Here is an 18,366-nt window from a genome sequence, read left to right as displayed (position 1 = left end):
ACTTGTTTTGTTAAACAATTCTGTATTTTAAGAGTTCAAAGTATCAGCATTTCTTGCAGGACAGAACCCTTCTTTTCCAGCCATCGGTGTTCATGTTTCAAACTGTGAATGTTTTATTTAACCTCTATTGTTATAGCAAACTATCCAGTGGGCCTTCTGAGTGACAGAAGTTCATAAATACAAGCTAGATGAAGGGAAAATTATATAAAGCTAGAAGGCACTTTCTACCAAGTTTCTTGCACCAAAAGTCACAGAATTTTCTCTTTTCCAGCCCAGCATCTTAGAAGAGTTTCCAAATGAACTCCCAAGTCAGCCAGTCTCCCCAGTAAAGCATTTCCACGCTCTGCCTGAAGCATGATTAATCTCCCAAAGATTACCATGACGCAGTTTTCACATTCTAGCAAAGGGTCCTCTTTTCTTTGAGACTGCAAGATCTCCCAGACAATAAAGCAACACATTCAACTTGTAAATTGATCAAAACCAGAGGTGAAATGTATGGCTAAAAGCGAATCACATCCAGTTCAAACCCGTGTGGGAAAGAACCTGCAACATAAGCTTTCATGTTCTCCCTGTCTTCCAGCACAGATAAACACAAAGTTGGGCTGGGGAGGGGGGGGGAGTGCTCTCTGGGGTTTTTCTTTACTGTAGTGTCTATGCATCTATCTTTAGGACAGTCAGGCAAATGTAAACACCATTTACCTCTGGGCCACAATGTAACAATGTAAAATATACAGAGCTGGAAGGTAAATCTGTACTTCTCCTTGCAAAACATGACAGAAAAATTCCTACTCAAGATCTGTGGATAAGTGTTTCCTCTAGGCACATGTGCCCATCTACTGGTCCTTTTCCAGGTCATTTTAAAGTTTTTTTATTTGGAAAGGCAAAGACATTACACCTTAAACAAAAGACTTGGATCCAAGCATATTACTTGTAAATTTATTAATTAGTAAGCCTCAGATTCACAGCACCACAATTAATCAGTTATTATTCCCTTATCTTCCAGCTGGGAATCTAAAGCAATGACAGGTGAGATTTTGAGAGGAGGCAGGGATGGATCCACAAGATCCTAGTGTTTAATCACTATGTTGTTTCCTTGATTCGACTATTCAGCAATTCTAAAATATACAGGAAGATCCAATTTGTGCAGGGTGAGGTTCTGCTGATGCAGTTCTCATCTAGTACCCTACTCTATTCTCATCTGGTATCCTCTGCTACAAATGCTAGGTGAGACTCATCAATATGATAGATACCACTTTGGCTGAGTGAACAAGAAATCTAGCAAGAACTGCAAACTCTTCATGCTAAACTGAACTGTGAATCACCTGTACCTATAGTGTTGAGAAAAACAGGTCAATATACTTTGCAACTGATTTTTACTGATATATATTTTGCACTGTTAACATACAACACATAAGTTCATTTTTAAAATCTTTTTTTGTTGGGACTTTCTTGAGAGTGATATGTTTTAATGTTTCCTGGATTTTTGTTTGGTTTGTGTTGGATTCTTTTTTTTTTTTTTTTTTTTTCTTCAGTCCTGGATGTGCAAGACTTGAAATGCATCGAATAATAATTGCCAGTTTCTAGGCACTGGACTCAAAATAGATGAAGCAAGTGGGGAGGGCTGGTTTTAAGTCAACAGAAAGAAGGGGGCTGATTTGGCCTTTAGGGAGGGTCAAAGGTAAATTAATCTTTAGAAATGAGACAGTCATGAAGCTGCCTGACATCAGAAGATAAGATTTTAGCTGTACTTTGCCCTTTCTAGGGGGAAGATTTAGAACTGACAAGAACACGTGATGGAAAATGGTAAGAAAAGAAGCATGAGTGAACAACAAGAGCACTTAAAACCACTGATTAGGGCTTTTCTTGCTCTTTCACTGTATGTCACTTCTCTGTTTCTCCTCTCTTTGAACAGGGGTTGAACAGACAGCTATAAGACTCCTGTTATCAGATAACCGGCACAGCCTCAGGCGTAAGTGTAAGGAAAATCTTTCTATCAATTCACATTTCTTCACAAAATACTGGTAGGCTAATTTTGTATCAGCAGGCCTTGAGTGGTTTCTATCTACCACATCACTAATACCATGGTGTTAAGAGGTACTGTGTGTCTTCCACAGACTAAGTTAAAAAAAAAAAAAAAAAAAACCAACCAAAAAACCCCAAAAAAACCAGAGTCCTCAAAACAAGCTTTCAGGTTGATTCAGCAAAAGTATGACTGCATGAAGTGTTTGCTGCTTGGTCCAGTAGTAGCAGGTTCAATAATTATGAGATCAGACCTTCGGGGTGACCTATTTTTATTCCTTAGAATGGAATGTCCCAGAAATCCCCCTGGAATAGCTCTAATGGGCAGAAACATCCTGTATTTACTAGCACAATTTGTAGAGTTCAATGAGAAGCAAAAAGGCCCTGGATGGAGTGATCTGCAAACACTACACCTAGATAAAGAAGGACACGGCCCCACAGGGTAATGAACCCGGCATCCATCTCATCCGTCTTCAAGCATGTAAGAATATGTCTGTACTGCTAAACAAAGGGCTAAAAAGCAAGTTGAAGCACTGGACATACATGGTTTGTGCTGCTGGTTAGTTCCCTCTCCTCCTGTTTGGTTGGGCTTTTTGGTTTGGGGTTTTGTTCGGGGGTTTTTTTGCCGTTCCAACTAGCTCTGCATATGAAACATCTGCTACAGAGAAGGCCAACTCCAAACAATGTGAAAATGAGCGAGTAATTGATAATTGATTTAGCAGTACAGACAGTTTAATTTACCCACTGAAGTTAGGCACATGGTCAGCATGCTGACTACGGTCAATAACAACCTCTGAATTCTGGGATCTGAGCTGCCCTCTGTCTGATGGTTTCTTCTCCACTGACAGAGGGTAGGAATGTACCTTACTAACCTATGTAGCTCATTTAAGCACACAAACTCGTAGCTTCCTACAGCCTGGCATGCACATTGTTAGCAATATACTGGCAAAAAAATGCATAGATAACATCTCCCCATTTCGCTAATGGATGTTCATCAAAATTATAGGCAGAAAATGCCCTAGACTGAACATGCAACCAGCTGCCAGCAGTGTTACAAGTTTTGTGCCGCATGATAAGCGTAAGAAAGTCAGTCCAAGTGTATGAACAGAACCGGTGCAAGGGACAGTAGAAAGCACTTGCAAAATTTCTGGGGTAGCATGTAAGAGAGAGACTTTCTGCCTGAAGGCAGTGCGCTGCATACCAGCACTATTTAAGAGGAAGTGGCTGCCGGCTGCTGTTCTCAGAACTGTGAATCAAGAGTTAATCATCCTCCTGAAGTCACTAGTCATTAAAGTGTGGTTTGAATGCCTCAGCTCACAGATCTTTTCTGAATCTGGCCGCTAGTTAGATAACTGCCTTTACCTATTCAAAGTCATTTGACTTGAGGAGGAACATTCCATGTCATTAGACCTATTGATTGTAAGTGCAGGGGTTATAAGGTGCATGCATCACTTTTTTTTTTTTCATTTTTTGAACAAAACCTGCAAAACTATTTGAAAAAGAAACACTAACGTATTTATTATATTTGCTTTCTGGTTGCAATTACCTTGCCTCTTTTCCCAGTTCATTACTAAACCCTCATTTTACAAAGCTACTTCAATAAATCTCTGCTCTGTATTTCCTACTTAAAGCTTACCCCTTGTTACAGTCTCCAGTCTCTATTATTACACTGCAGTGATCATCAGCGTGCATGAAGGCAGTTGTCAGGTTCCAAGAAATATTTTATTTGCAGCTAGGCTCGTGTATATGCATGAAGCATTGGGGAATGAATAAATTTCATTATCTTTTATGTTAGCACAGTCAGAAAACAGCTGAATGTTGCTTGAAAAACAAATAGGCAACTGCCCAAGAAAATCTATTAACAGTATTGAACAGACTTGGCTAGTGGAGATGTTATGAATGTATGCAGCTCGGCCCTTTGGCTCTCACCATAAATGCTAAATATTGTCTCTGGGAGGTATAGGTAATGCACCTATAGGACTGCAGCTGGATGACTATGCTATATAAATATGCTATATAAATATACATCTTTGGAGAACATTTTGGTTCTCAAGTAACAGGAAGAGTTCACAATCCCCTGTTATTTTTCCCTGTTTGGGACCACCTACAAGATCACCTCTACTTGATAATTACTTTTGTTTCTCCCCTGATGAATCAAAACGTTAAAGCACTGCCCAGCTCCACAGAGGGTGAACTTGCATGCTTATATATGAGTTGTACAAAGTCACATGCAGAGTCTGTGGCTTAGCCAGACTTCCTTCTTCCACTACCCACTGCTTCCACCCATCCAGACTTGGTGACTTCACTACATATGAAGTTGCCATGGAAGCTGTGCTCTGCTAAACACATCCCTCTGCCAGGTGTGTGTAGCTCTCACTATAGTGAATGAGAATTGCATGAGCACTTCAAAGGAGGAAGAAATCCTCTGAGGTTTTATCTCTTACTTGTTTTCCAAAACTCAAATGACACTCTCTTTTTATCCTTTTAGCACATTTTATCTGAAAACGAGATAATTTTGTCATTAGAGTCTTGTCTGGCAGCTTATTCTTTAGAAAAACATATGTTCATGTTCATTTTTTGCAATAAAAGTAGTGAAATACATTTAAACTGAAAACAGTCTTTCCCAGTTGTACTCTGGGACCAACGGTTAGTGCATGTTCTTAGTATCCCAGGAGTCAGCAAGACCCATACATAACTGGTGGTTATGAGACAAGATCCTGCAGCAAACAGGGCACCCAGACCTTCTCAGCAAGGTCCATGAACTGTAAAATCACACAGTCCTCCACCTCTTCCCAAAATGAGATGGCAGTAAATGAGCAGGGCAGCAACAGGAAACCTCATGCACAATTGTTTGCACCAGGTATATAATACTCTTGTAATCTTTTGCTTCTGTTTTTGAGCAACAGGAATGTAAAATCTCAGTGGACTGGTGCTTCATATTCTTTCTGTACTGGTGAAAGGAAAAAGTACAGAAGCATCCAGACCAATAGTGCTTTTACCTAACAAGTGCTGTTTTTCTCTACAAAAAACCCCAACAACACTCTACCAAAACAAACGTTCACAGTTAACCTTCATGCCAGAGGAAGGGTAATCACTAGAAAGAGAAATAATTCAGGGAAGAGGTTAATTACATGCTTTCATGTACTACTGGAAAGAGTTCAGATGCTCTAATATAGCCCAGATTCTTCTTTGTGTGTTTCCTTTCGAAGTCTATGTTCTATCAAATATCCTGCCAAAATTCAGTCTGAGTAGAAAACCTTTTGGCAAGATTGCATGAAATAAAATCAGAGATTCTTAGAATTAATGTTGTTTCAGAACTATTATTTTTTTTCCTGTGTACAAAGAGAAAAAAGAAAAGGCTTTCAGTATTAGTCCTCATACTGAGATCTTTTACTCTGTGGTAATGAGTGATTCCAAGTCCCTGTGCTTCCACCCACACACCCTGCAAATGTTAACTTTATGTTAACCTAATATGCTTTGTCCAGCCTAACTGCTGGGTAAGGAGGCTGCTTCTTGCAAGCCAAGAACACAAAAGCAGGGGGTGTTAGAGGATGAATTGTTGCTTAGTCCCTTTCATCACCAGCCCTCTCCACAGTCAGAGGATGGTATTTTAAACCCCATGCACTCTGCTTTGCCTGAGACTTTTGAACAGTGCTTGACACTGCTCTCTGTTTTAGCGTTGCATGCACTGGGCTTTTCTTGCAAAGGAGGGAGCAACAGGACAGCCCAGGTCAGTCAGGGAGAACATCTCTACAGCCAAAGCCCACAAGCCATGGGGAACCCTCTGCTCACATAAATATCAGTGTGCTTCTCAAGGGCTGCTCAGCAACTTGCCTGAAAAACTCAGGAATTCAGGTATCAAGTATCTTTCAGTATCACTTTTGCATTTCAGTGCTACAGAGTTTTTTAGGGAGAAAAAAATGCATAGCGTTCTTATTGACTGCTTTAGGAAAACAAATCACTCATAGGCACCTCCTTCCTGAGAAGGAGACTTATATGAAACATTAAATCCATGGAAACATGCTTGGGTTCACATCTGTCTACAAGCTTTAAGCAAATGCCAAAGGCTGATAAGTTGCAAATTTTAACATGCACTTGGATTGTCTGAAACCCATGGTTTGTGTTCATGAACGTGGACCTACAGCCACTCTCCCAGATGCTTGTGGCAAACCTTCTGCCTTGGGTAACCCACCACTGCCCCTCCAGACTCAGGGCTGTCAGCTCATCTCTCAAGCTGTACTGCATGTGTGTTGGACACGTGTATCATATGTGATCTGTCTTGCCAGCTCAGCTGAGATAGCAACATTTACACCCGTGAGATGAGATCTGTCAGAGCCCTAAATTATAACTTTTTCCTTTCTTCTCTCACCTGTTATTTGTCCCAAATGTCTTTTTAGGTAATGAGGTATTTGAGCACCTCAGTTTGCCTGCAGCCGCCGGATTCTGTCAAGATATTAATAATCAGTATTCATACTTCTTTGAGGATTATATCTAAAAAAAACCCGCTGTTTTTCTCATCCTGCCCTTACAGAATTTCCTGGTTTCCTTCATTTGTGCCTCACGAAACCACTCAGACCTTGACTCTGTAGCTCTCCCCTGGACATATGTAGCGAGCTTTCTCCATGGACAACTTAGGCAGAGATGCAACCCAACCACCACCCCAAAACCTCAACTGTAAGCTAACAGCCAGCAAAATCATAAATGACCAGTAAAGAAGGAGTTGTTCTGTTGTTGGCAGAATAGAATCACAGAACACATTTCCATGATAACACATTTCCATGTCTCCTGATTTTGTTTTTTCATACTTACTTAAAAACAAAGCTCAGAACAAAACCAGCTGCTGCAAAAAAAGTGAAGTGAAAACAGGGAATTGAATGTCATTCTGGAGAAAACAAATTAAATATATTGCAAAACTAGTTATGAGAAAGCCCTTATTTTGCAATATGCTGCTGTTTCTAGACAGGCTTTTGCTCTATCAGTATGTATCCAACTGGCTAACAAATTTCTTTATGATCTTTTTAAATTGAAGGCAAGTGCTGGATTTCATGGATTTTAGTTTTTAATGCTAACAATGAACAAATTACTCCTAATAGATAAGGAGCAATCACAGGTCTGTAAAAGCAATCTTGACTGCTTAAATATTCTAATATCACACACCACACACATGTGCATCATATTTTTGGGTATCTATGTTAACCTCCAGCCTGCAATAGGATTTGATATCATTGCACACTCAGCAATGGAAGCTCTTTGCCACAGTGTTCAGTCTGCATTCAGCAGTTCTTCCACAGGCAGGGAGGTAATTGCCCAGAAGAGGAGAGGATGTAAGTGAGAGAGGTTGTGAACTCAGGAGGTAGAGAAACAAGTAGCAGAGCAAGAATGAGAGTGAAGAGCAATGAACAGGCACTTCACACTGGGAAAGAGAAGGGTAAGCTCTTCTGAGCTCTGTTTGCAGGTTAGCAAAGAAGTGATAGGATCACTTGATATTTGCCCAACATTTCTCTGGACAGAAGTGTAATTAATTTTTTTTCAATTAAGTACACAGCTGTATTCACTCCCTTCTGCTATAAACGAGCCTTTGGAGAGTCCAGAGCAAGGACTGTACTTTGCCATTGCTGTGAATGGGGGAGGACAACCTTGCAGCAGCAATATTGCCCCTGAGCCGCAGGAGACCTGGGCATTGTTTGCAAAACTGCTGCAGGTTCACAGCTGCCGACACTGCTAATCTCAGTACAAACCTTCCAGCTGGGGTTTCTTTCTTCCTTTTACAACTGTATCACATGAAGGTTTAACCTTTCCTTTCTCAAACACACAAAGCTGCTCACACTCACGGTCAGGCAGAAAATCCCGGCAGCAGGGACCTTACAACATCCCCTCCACCCCAAGGCCTCAGGCTGGCCAAAAAGCAAAGCAGCACACACAAGATAACCCCACCAGGCTGACAGGACACAACAGAAAACAGACGCATTTGTGCTGACCACACGTCTCTGCACTCTTCTGACAGCTACAGGCCACTTTATTTCGGCTGAACCTCGACTTACCCAGACCAAGCCCTGCTACTTCACTCCAGAAAGCTGTGCTTTAGGAGTACCAGCTGGACTCCTCATTGTCCAGAAAGGGGACAGAGCAGTGCCAGCAGTCCAAGCGTATGTCAGGGTGTCTGCTGGCTCCACTCCCAGCGCCAGAGAAAGCTCTCTCCTGCCCATGGGGTGCCACCAGTGAAGGAGGGCTGACTGCTTTCACACATCCTCAGGCCATCTCAGGACTGTTTAAAACTCACAAGACTTCTCACAGTCGCTTTCTATATCCAGCCTGCCCCTGTACCATGGATAACGGGTAAAGAAATGACTGAAGTTCTAATCAGGCAAGCATCATATGACCCTTGCATTTGTTGGGGGGGTAAATAATATGGTTTCATTGCCCCCTTACAGCAATGTAGAAAGATGCTGGGCAAGGCTTCCCCTGTGGTGTCATCATGAAAACAGAGCCAAAGCCCTCACAGAGGTGTTGTGTTACAAGGGTGACAGACAGCATGAGACTGGATATTAAGAAATGCTTTTTCACCACAAGGACAGTCAGGCAGTGGGATGGGGAGGGGCACAGAGTGTTGCTGCACTCTCTGTCCTTGCAGGATTTTCAAAACCCAGCTGGATAAAGCCCTGAGCAACCTAACCTCCTTCAGATATGATCCTGCTTTGGCCAGGTTGTTGGAGTGGGGTTGCCTAATGTCCTTCCTTGTAGCTTATGATACCACAGACCCCATGAGAGATCCTTTATTGCATACATAAACATGGGTTATATACAATCACTTATCCACCCGAGTTCTGCCCTGGAATGTGCCTACGTGCAGCAAAGCACCTTTGCAGCCACTTCACACTCCTCTGAGCTGTTTGCTCCCTCCATGCTCACCTGAGGAGGTCTCTTCTCCCCAGACCAGGATTTAAGCTGTGGGAGGCTTTGGGCAGCCCCTCACTGCAGGCAGGTGTGCACAGAACTGATTTGCAGGTGAGCTCCCAGAGCCAGATTCAGTGCCAGTTGCTTCCTCACTACATTTTAAGGCATAATCACTGCAGCCTGGCACCCAGGCAGCGAACAAAGCCTTTTCTTTATCCCCACATCCAGGGATCGGGAGCAAGCAGGAAAAGCCTGCATGGATTTCAGAAAGAGCCCTTACACATTCTAACCCGAATCATCCCATGATCCTACATGCTTTAGACCTTTTCTTCTCCAGGGGAATAGAAGTAAAGCTCCCAAGTGCTGTTCATCAAAGCCTGCAATCTCCTTGCTCCGTGCTGTTGCTCAGAATGATGAGCTTCCCTGTGCAGGGACTTGGTCTTCAGCTTCTGCAGGAACCTATCGTTAGAGACTTTCCTCTCTACCTGAAGAATGCTGGGGAGACCATGGTGTTGAAGCAGAAAGCCGAGTAAGTCTCTGCTAAATTTATTTTGGGAAGGAAGGACAAGGAAAAGCCAACCTAGTTCAAACCTTCACAACTCCTAGAGCCAGCAACTTCAGCAGAAGTCAGTAGAAGACAACACAACCTCTCCTTGCTTTTTGTGTTTCTCTAGAAAGAGACTCACTGCTCCTAGAGATAGCAGGGTCTTTGAGCCACAACTGCAAAAAGCACAGACACATCCTTGCGCATATAGGAATGCAAGTACTGTTCTGAGGTGGTGAACATACACATGTTTAGCAAGCAGGTGCTTCCTTGTATGCACATAATTTGTGAGCAGAGCTTGACTGCTCTTTAAAATTATCTCATTCATAAACTGTGGCATCACAACAATGCTAAATCCAGTAAGGAAAACCCAAATAAAGCTTCAAATGGCCATTTCTGAAATATACCCTATGAGGCCTTACATCCGTATAAGTGAGAAATTACATGTTGGATGTAAATTTCTAGCTGTTGTCTTGAATTGGACAATCAGGTAGGCAGTCCATCTTCTGAGGACATTCAACTTGTCTACTCCACATAGAAAAGATTGGTCCCATTGCTGTGTATGTGCTGTGCTGAGTAATGGCAGACACCTGATTTAAAAGCAAGAACAGAAAACTGCAGTAAGATCATGGGAGTGGGGGTGAAAAGGCAACCTTCACCTGCTGCAAAGCCCTGAGCAGTGTGATTGCCAGCCCTGGGCCAGTCCGCATGTCCCATGTACTGGGGCTGCTGTGGAGCAGAAGGAGTCCAAGGCGGTGCCCACACTTCAGGCTGCATGTGCCAGAGCTCCAGCACACAGAGTATCTTTGCTGTATGTGAAGCAAAGTTTTGCTGGTACTTCCTTGAAGAGGTGTTGATGGTGCCTCGAGCAGGTGCTAAGAGGTATTTAGCAGGTCAGAGGAGACTAGAAGTTTTACCTTTCAAACTGAAGATTGTTAGCTTTATTCCAAATTATTCCAAATAACATCAAAATCTGAAAGTGCCCTTTCAACCAGCATTCAGCACCACAAAAGAAAGTTGCTTTCACGTCTCTGAGGAAGCAATTTCAGCAGTATCCTGGGCTACCTGGGCAGAATGACTGATTCCTTACTGCTTCAGTGACCAGGAAACCAGAGAGGGACTTTGACGTACGCAGTGCAAAACCAGAAATTATGTCCACATCGTTTAAACAAGGCTTGGTTTCATCAGTACTCAAAACAAAAATTGTCATGCTGCATAAACCAGTGTCAGTGTTCAGGAAAGGACTTTTTCCACCACTGTACTTGTGTGTGCCAAAATTGGTTGTGACCTTGGAATTACTGTACTGAAGTCATCATCATTTTGGGTAACTATGAATCAAGTGATACTTGATGCAAGCCTGAAAGATGTTCTCTTCAATGTCGTTCCCAGGTTTCTCTGATGGTAAGTACTTCAGGATTGCATGAATGTATTCTGCATTTTTAACTTCTCAAAGCATCCTTTGTGTACTGTGAGGCAGTGTGAGAAGATGTATTTACACTGTCTCTTAAACAGGTGGGCCAGACCCTGCTCCCGATCGCAGTTTCATGCATCTTTTTATACTCATGGAAAATGGAGGTTAGATGCAAAGAAAATATACCACAGTGTGGCTCAGTGGTTCAGGCCTCATTCCTCTCCTCCCACCTCTGCTGTTTTAGAAACTAGGGCTAGTGTAAAAAAATGCAACCTTCCTCCAAAAGCATCACTGCACATCTCCAGAGGACACCCTGTGGTTCCTGCTATGTGATGCCATGCAAAGTCTCCATCAAATGTGGATCAACACGGGAACATTATTACTATGAAAACTGTCAGGCCTGCAGGGTAAAAAAGCTGGAGAAAATGTGGATTTTCAGTCTTACAGAAGCCTCCTTTTCCTGCTTTGGCATTTGCAAACTTACATTAGGTTATCCAATCAACTAAATGCGTTAAATGATGCATTGTTTATAGTGCAACAGTACCTAGGAGTTGTAGGACTCTATTGGGGTAGGTCTGGTACAAAATCAAAATAAAGAAACTCCAAACCCTTGTGCTCTGTGATCATCCATGTGCTAGACAAGACAATAACTAGAGACGATAGATGGGGAGTACAAACAAAGATATAGTGAGAAACCAGCCCTCGGATTCTTACCCAAAGTGGTGTGAAACAATCTTAACGTTAATGCCAGTGAGCCCTGCAGCTCTGTAATAGGTCTGATATTGCTTCCAATAAAGTAAAAATTGCTTGCAAGAGGGAACAAGCCAAAAGGTATCAAAGCAGAAATGAGAAGGGGAAAACTGAGAACAGCAAGATAAAAAGAAAGCATAAAACAAAACACACTGGGCAGAAGAGGGAGAAAAAATAGAGACGGTAATTTTGTAATTTTTAAGGCCTAGATGATGCTGTGATGTGTCTCTATTATTGGCAGAAAATTACATGTAAAAACCATGATTGTTGCCTTTGTTTCTAAAAAATGTGAATGCAAAAAAGGCAGGGGTCTAGGTCAACATGAGTGACATCTGTTTTGAGGTGATTAAGACATTTCTGCTGCACTACAGGTAAGTGAGGGTTTGCACCATATCCCTCTGCTTTCAACACGGTACCACTTCCACTGGCACAAACCAGCTTGCACTTGCCATGAGTTGGAAAGGAGGCTCAAATCTGGAGCCCTGGAGCATCCTTTTGTCCATCACTTGCCCCTCCTCCCTTGACTAACTAACATGGTTGATTTGAACAGACCAGCTTTTTGTGCCTGTAAGCTAAATTTTGTGTTTATGACAACTTCAGTCAGAGCAAATCACCTTTGCCTCCTGTTAATTATCTCACATCATACAATATAGGTATGACAATTCAGAGTATTCCAAGTCAACTCATTCTCGGAATTTTGTATTTAAAAGTCATCAAAGCATCCCTATTCATGTGGATGATGTTCAAAATGTTGTGTATTTGCATGCTGACGTTCCAAAGAGTATTGTGGCGCAATTTCAGAGCACTGGCATGTTTTCAGGCATCTCAAAATAGGTGTAAATTCCTTTTTAGTATCTTGGGTATAACACTTTTGTTAACAATATTTTAGAAAATAACATTTGGAAATTATGGGAACACCTTTTCTTCTAAGAAAAATGAATGAATATGCACTGGATGGCTTGATGCAAGATTCTCAAATGTATTCATAGCTAAAAGTCACACGTTTAAAGATGAGATAGATGCAAGACAACTGACTTAGTGGATTTATAGATTAAAATCAGAAGCAGCAGCTTCTGATACTCAATTTACTCTATTAAAGCCAACACTAACTCAGTTAAGATTTTCTTTGAAAGGAAACTTTGCTCTCTTTAAAGAAAGAAAATGATCAGCTATTGAATAACAGATAGGGAAAACCTGTTATTTTCTTAGTTTAACATAATTCAGAAATTTTTAAACCTGGTGGCATACGTTAGTGCAATTCTTTAGGCTCCCACTGTGTGAAACAACAGAAAGACAGAGGCTCCTTCAAAGGACAATTCAAAACAGGACTCTAAATTAGGCTCCTTAAAGTACTCAACATGTTTTATATACTTGCCTACTTATTCTTGCAGAATTGTAGGACTGGAGATGTGCCTCTGGGTCCCTGAGCTCAGACTGGCCTTTGGCAAACAGGCACCTTGTAGTCTTTCACCCTGTTCCAGCCTAGGGGCACTGCCAGTTTCCCCCCCTTCTCTGGGATAACCCAGCTGCTCCAAGTTAGGGGTCGCCTTCTGATTTCCAAACTGAATTTTGACCTGGCCAGTGTGTGCCCATCTGCTGCTCTGGCAGCAGCCATTTGGCTTTAGGTTACACAAGTCCTCAGCTCTGGTGTCACCTCCCCCAATGCATTAATAGCCAGCAATGGTGTGTCCTGCGTTTTGTAATTGTCTGGATGCAAGGGGTGAATGGCAGAGCTGATAATAAACTTCTTTATCTCTTTTAAATGTAGACAACCAAAGTGCACTTGCAAAACCTGCAATTTGAATTGAAGTGTGATTGCATCTATGTCTCAAAAGAGCTGAGGAACAGCCTCAGATAAAAAGCTTTTTAATTTCATATGTAAAACCAGCTGAGAGAGAGTCCAAGACAGACTCCATTTTTTTCGTGGCCCCAGTGTTGAAGGAGTAAAAACCAATTAGAGACTGAAGTTGGTCATAAACAAGAAGGCAATTACAGAAAGTTTTCTGGGAGAAGATATTACTTTTTTTTTTCCCTGCCAGCCTTCAGGTTTGATCGAAAAATGGAACATTTTGGGTTGGCAGCATTTCAGAAAAAGTGCTACAAACTGACAAGCTCTTGACACACTTTAAAATGCATCCGTTGTACAATCCACAAGGCAGCTTGGAGTAACAAGAGAAGAAATAAAAAAGAAAGAAAAAGAAAAAAAGAAAAATGAGAAAAAGCAGCCAGTGTTTGTTTTCAAAACTCAGGGTGGAAAAGCAGTAATAAATTTCTGGCATATGCATACGGTTCTTTGGTACACACATAGTTTAGCTGGCATTTGGCTTTGAGGTCACATCACACAGCTGCGTATGTGTATCCACCCTATGCAGCCCCATTTTAAAACTAGGCAGGACTTCAGCTGTTATAGGTCGTAATAATAGAAAAGATGTCTGCTAAGCACTTATAATTGCAAATATCCTTTGGTTTTTCATTCTTTCTCAAATAGGATGATACCTGATATAGTGCTGAAAGGTTTCTCATGGTCTGCAGGCAGTAATACAAAGCAATAAACAGAGAAGAGTTGGTATTTGAGTGGTAACTTACCTTGCTCGGTCTCAGTTTAGCAAATGATAAAGCACAGGGATGACTTCTGGGTGTCTTCAGTTCACCAGCTCCTAGCGGGCAGTAATGGTCTGCAGTGCATTGGAAATACCTTTCCACCTGCCAGGTAAACATGCTCCACAGACAGCACCTCTTGCTGCACTGAACGTGTCTTTGTCACCAGTTTCTGAGGAACCTCATCCAGGCAGGGCAAGCACCAGTAACAGCCTTCTGGATGATTCAGGCTCCCAAAAGTCACACAGGTGCATGCACAGAGGACCTGTGTGCTATGGCCAAACCTTGCATGACTGTGACTGAGGCAGCACTCAACCGCACAGTCCACAAACCTGACTTGGTTTCACAACGGGCAGTGGAGCACACCTCAAGAACTGGGACATAAACCCTGCCTCAGAACAGCATTGACTGGATGATCTTTTCATCTGGAATAGGCAGAACCTTGTGCAAACCAGTGCTTTCAGCAAACTGCTGACTTGCACCTCAGAATAAGAGAATGTGCCGGAAACCTGGGAGAAGTGGGTTAGATAATGGTTAGTCCTGTTATGGGGTGCAGTTCAGCACTGCAACAAACCCATTGCTGTGACTGTAGCGAAAGAGATGCTGCTGTTCTCCTCCAGCTCCTGCCTGCCTCTGTCCTGCCTTCCATCAGACTGTCTAGACACAGGTTCAGTGAGCTGATGTGATGGAAAAATATTCCTTTTTTGGGGGAAGGTGGCACGTTATGTTTTTTTGGTCTGATCACATTGCTCACCTGTGACTGCTCAGTCTTTGGCTTGGACGCTGCAGGAGTACCTGCTGGGCTGGGAGGGAGGAAGAGGCAGAGCAATACTGGTTTTTGCATTGGCAGCCTGCAATTACACCAACTAAAAGCAGAACATCAAACTGCAAACAAACACAAGAAAAGGGGAATGAGTTATCATTTTAACTGTTTACTTGTTTGCAAGTTGACTGGAAAGCCTAAATCTAATGGATTTTCTTGTTTTATTTCAACACGATACAGCTCTATTGGTATCAGGGTTTCTACTTCCTATGGCCATCCAATTTCCCACCTGCCCCACGCATTGTAACATCAACATGCAGGACACTAGATTAATTTAATTTCTCTTTTTTTCCCCCCCCAGTTCCTGACAGTGAAAATAATAGTGTTTACTTATGGGATGTGTAGATAATTAATTAGTTCAGGCTTGTAAAATCCTTTACCTTTTGAAGATTAAAATGTTCATATGTACCAAGCACCTAGACAGAAAAGCTGTTTGTATGAGATGTGAGGTTTCTGAAAAATGGTATTTCTCTTCAGTGAAGGAAACTCTGAGTAGGTCACTTAAATATTTTTATCTTCCTCACCTTCTTTCCCTGAATCACAGGACTGAAGGGCTCTCCAAGAAGTTACCATTCACTCAGTACCAGCTTCTCTCTCCCAGTACAGGCTAAATGTGCTCTGGGGAGATGTTTCTGGACTTTCAGCAGCTCGGACGTATCTTTCTGGGGGTGGCTATACCAAACTGGACCAACCATCCAACTCACACCTTTTTCATTCCTTGATGCTGTAATATTCCACAGATTTAAGTACCTGAGAGAAAGAAGATTTTAAATCCAGGTTTCCCTATATTAAAACTTCCTGAACTCCTGGCAGTTTTGAAGATAATGAGATTTTCATGTCACTTTTAATTACTGCAATATTTCCTGTTATTCTGCCCTAATTGGAACATTAGCGGGATATTTTAATAGTGTCTTAATCAACGTGGAATTAACATTGTTATTTTAATAGTCATTACAATAATCAAAATAACATTTTCCAGGAAGCCTCCACCCAAATTTCCTAGCTTTCTAAACAGGAGTGAAAACATCATTTAAATTAAGACATGTTTTTCCAGGAACAAGGGATTTATATTCGTGCATGTGCACACACACATGAGATGCAGTCAAGTATTCTGTGTATCATCTTTCACAAAAAATTGGCAGAAAAAAATAAGTCATCAGTGGACAAAAGCCAAGCAAACTAACTGAAAGGTGATATTTATATTTGACTTATGGGATCAGATTCCACTGTGATTTCTGACCTTGCAGTGTGCTGTAAGAAAAAGCAGCCTCCACCAATCTTCTTCTACAGTGTGGGGGCTTCAGCAACAATTGCAGTGAACAGAGTTTCTTTCCCATTACCTCCAGCTATTCCCAGACCCACGCTTCAGCAAGATGGTCTTCCAGGTGGACCAGCACAACAGGTTTGGAGACATGCTAAAGCCCAACTCAGTGAACTGATTTGAATTAAAGATAACCTGCTGTTCCCTTTCTTCCCTGCTTGTTTTGCAGGTTTTTTATTTGGCTGTAGCATTTTCCCAGCACATCTCACTAAGTTGTACTGTGGACAGGCATGTTAGTCCACCTGGGAGGAATGATGCTTTCAGTCCGAGAATCGACCAGATCATTAATCTGCAGGCTCAGACTGTGCTTAAAGCCCACCCTAATACTATTTATTAATGTTATTATTATTATTATTTAGGCTTTGGACAGGGGTAGCAGTTCAGAAAGCTACCTTTTTTTTTCACCCACTAGAGCCAATGAAGAAAAACATAAGGTAACACTGAAAGAATTTCAGGAAACACACTGACAGTTTCTAAAAAGAATAATTTAAATAGAATTCATCCACACTGCTTTTGTTTGTTTTATTATTAATCCCTGCATTGGAATAAAGAATGAAATCCCCCCCCAAAAAAACCCAAACCAACTTTCTGAAAAACAACAGTTCTTTCCCAGACAGCTACAAGCTTCAGCCATTAATTTAGATCTCCTAGGCAAAGTGCTCTACATCAAGCTGTACATACACGGTTGAGAAACCATCCCGCTCATTCTGGTCTCAAAATTAATTCCCGTAATTGCTAGTGACTTTGAGTTATTCCATACAGCAAGTGTCTTCCTTCAAAAAAACCCAAAATTATAGGTGCAACAAATGAATACGTATTAGCCACCCCCTATCCTAAAGACCTTGAGGCGGGCTCTGCAGTTTCACTGAGAAGTAAACAGGGTGAGTTCAATCATGCATAAAAGAATATGCTGCTAAGCTGGCTTAAGTACCCTGCAGTAAAAAAAAATGGTCATATTTTATAGTGAGATAATGATCATGTATGAATTAATGCTCTGAAAAACAAGTCTTTGAGTACAGCTCTTCACTTTTTAAAGGCACGTAATTAGGGCATTGCTCTTGAAGAGAGCCATCTGAGGAACAGCAACAACTGTCTCAGTAAGGACTTAATTGCAGAGCCTACACAGGACCGTAAAAATGCTCATATTCTTGCACCTTCCCAAAACAGGCAAAGGAAAAGGCAGTCCTCAGTTATGTTTAGGTTCTGTATTTTTTAAAATTAGTCCCATTATACTGCGCTAACAGCTTCATCAGCAGTGGGGGTGATGATACAGCAATAAAAGTGCAGCAGGGTTTGTAAGGAGATACCATTTTTTTATCAGACAGACACAGCTGAAATAAGTGGATAGCTTTTGTGCACAAGGATCCTTTGTTCACTTCAGTTTTCCCTAAAATTAGGGTTTTTTGAAGCACTCTAGGCACGTAAGCTTCGTGTTCTCTCCTTTAAAGTGGATAGCTTATTACCACCCAGGTCATGGTTAGCTCCCAGACTGGGGAACTGACCTGACCGAATAACACCACCCCTGGGGTTTTTGCTTCCAATATTATTTTCAGCCAGATCATTTCCTCACATCGCTTCACCATACGGTCACACACCACTTCTACTTGCCTAGGCAGTGACAGGTCAAAATGGCCAGGACTGGGTCAGGCTAGAAAGAAAAGCTTCATTTGCCATTATTTGCCAAAATTCTGTTTATAAGCATTCAACATGTGATGAGTTAATCTTCACATCTGTTGTCACTGAAGGAAAATCTCTCTTCTTCCCTACACAATTGCTGCTGGCTGTGCCGATCCCTGAGTAAGCTCCGGTGAGCCCTGGACACTTTGCTGAGCTGATTCAACAGGCTACCCCAGCAGAAAGCTATTCACTTTCTGGAGGATTCTCACTGTTTATTTTTGAGGAGTTTTCCTCCCCATGATATCAACTTCAATTACCTTATGAAAGAGACCAGTGTGTACTATAGCTCTCAGGAGGTTACTAGCCCGGTCACTCCCCTTGGGGACAAT

Source organism: Falco biarmicus, chromosome 2, assembly GCF_023638135.1.
Source record: "Falco biarmicus isolate bFalBia1 chromosome 2, bFalBia1.pri, whole genome shotgun sequence".
Classification (NCBI taxonomy): Eukaryota; Metazoa; Chordata; class Aves; order Falconiformes; family Falconidae; genus Falco; species Falco biarmicus.
Note: the sequence above shows the minus strand (reverse complement) of the source record.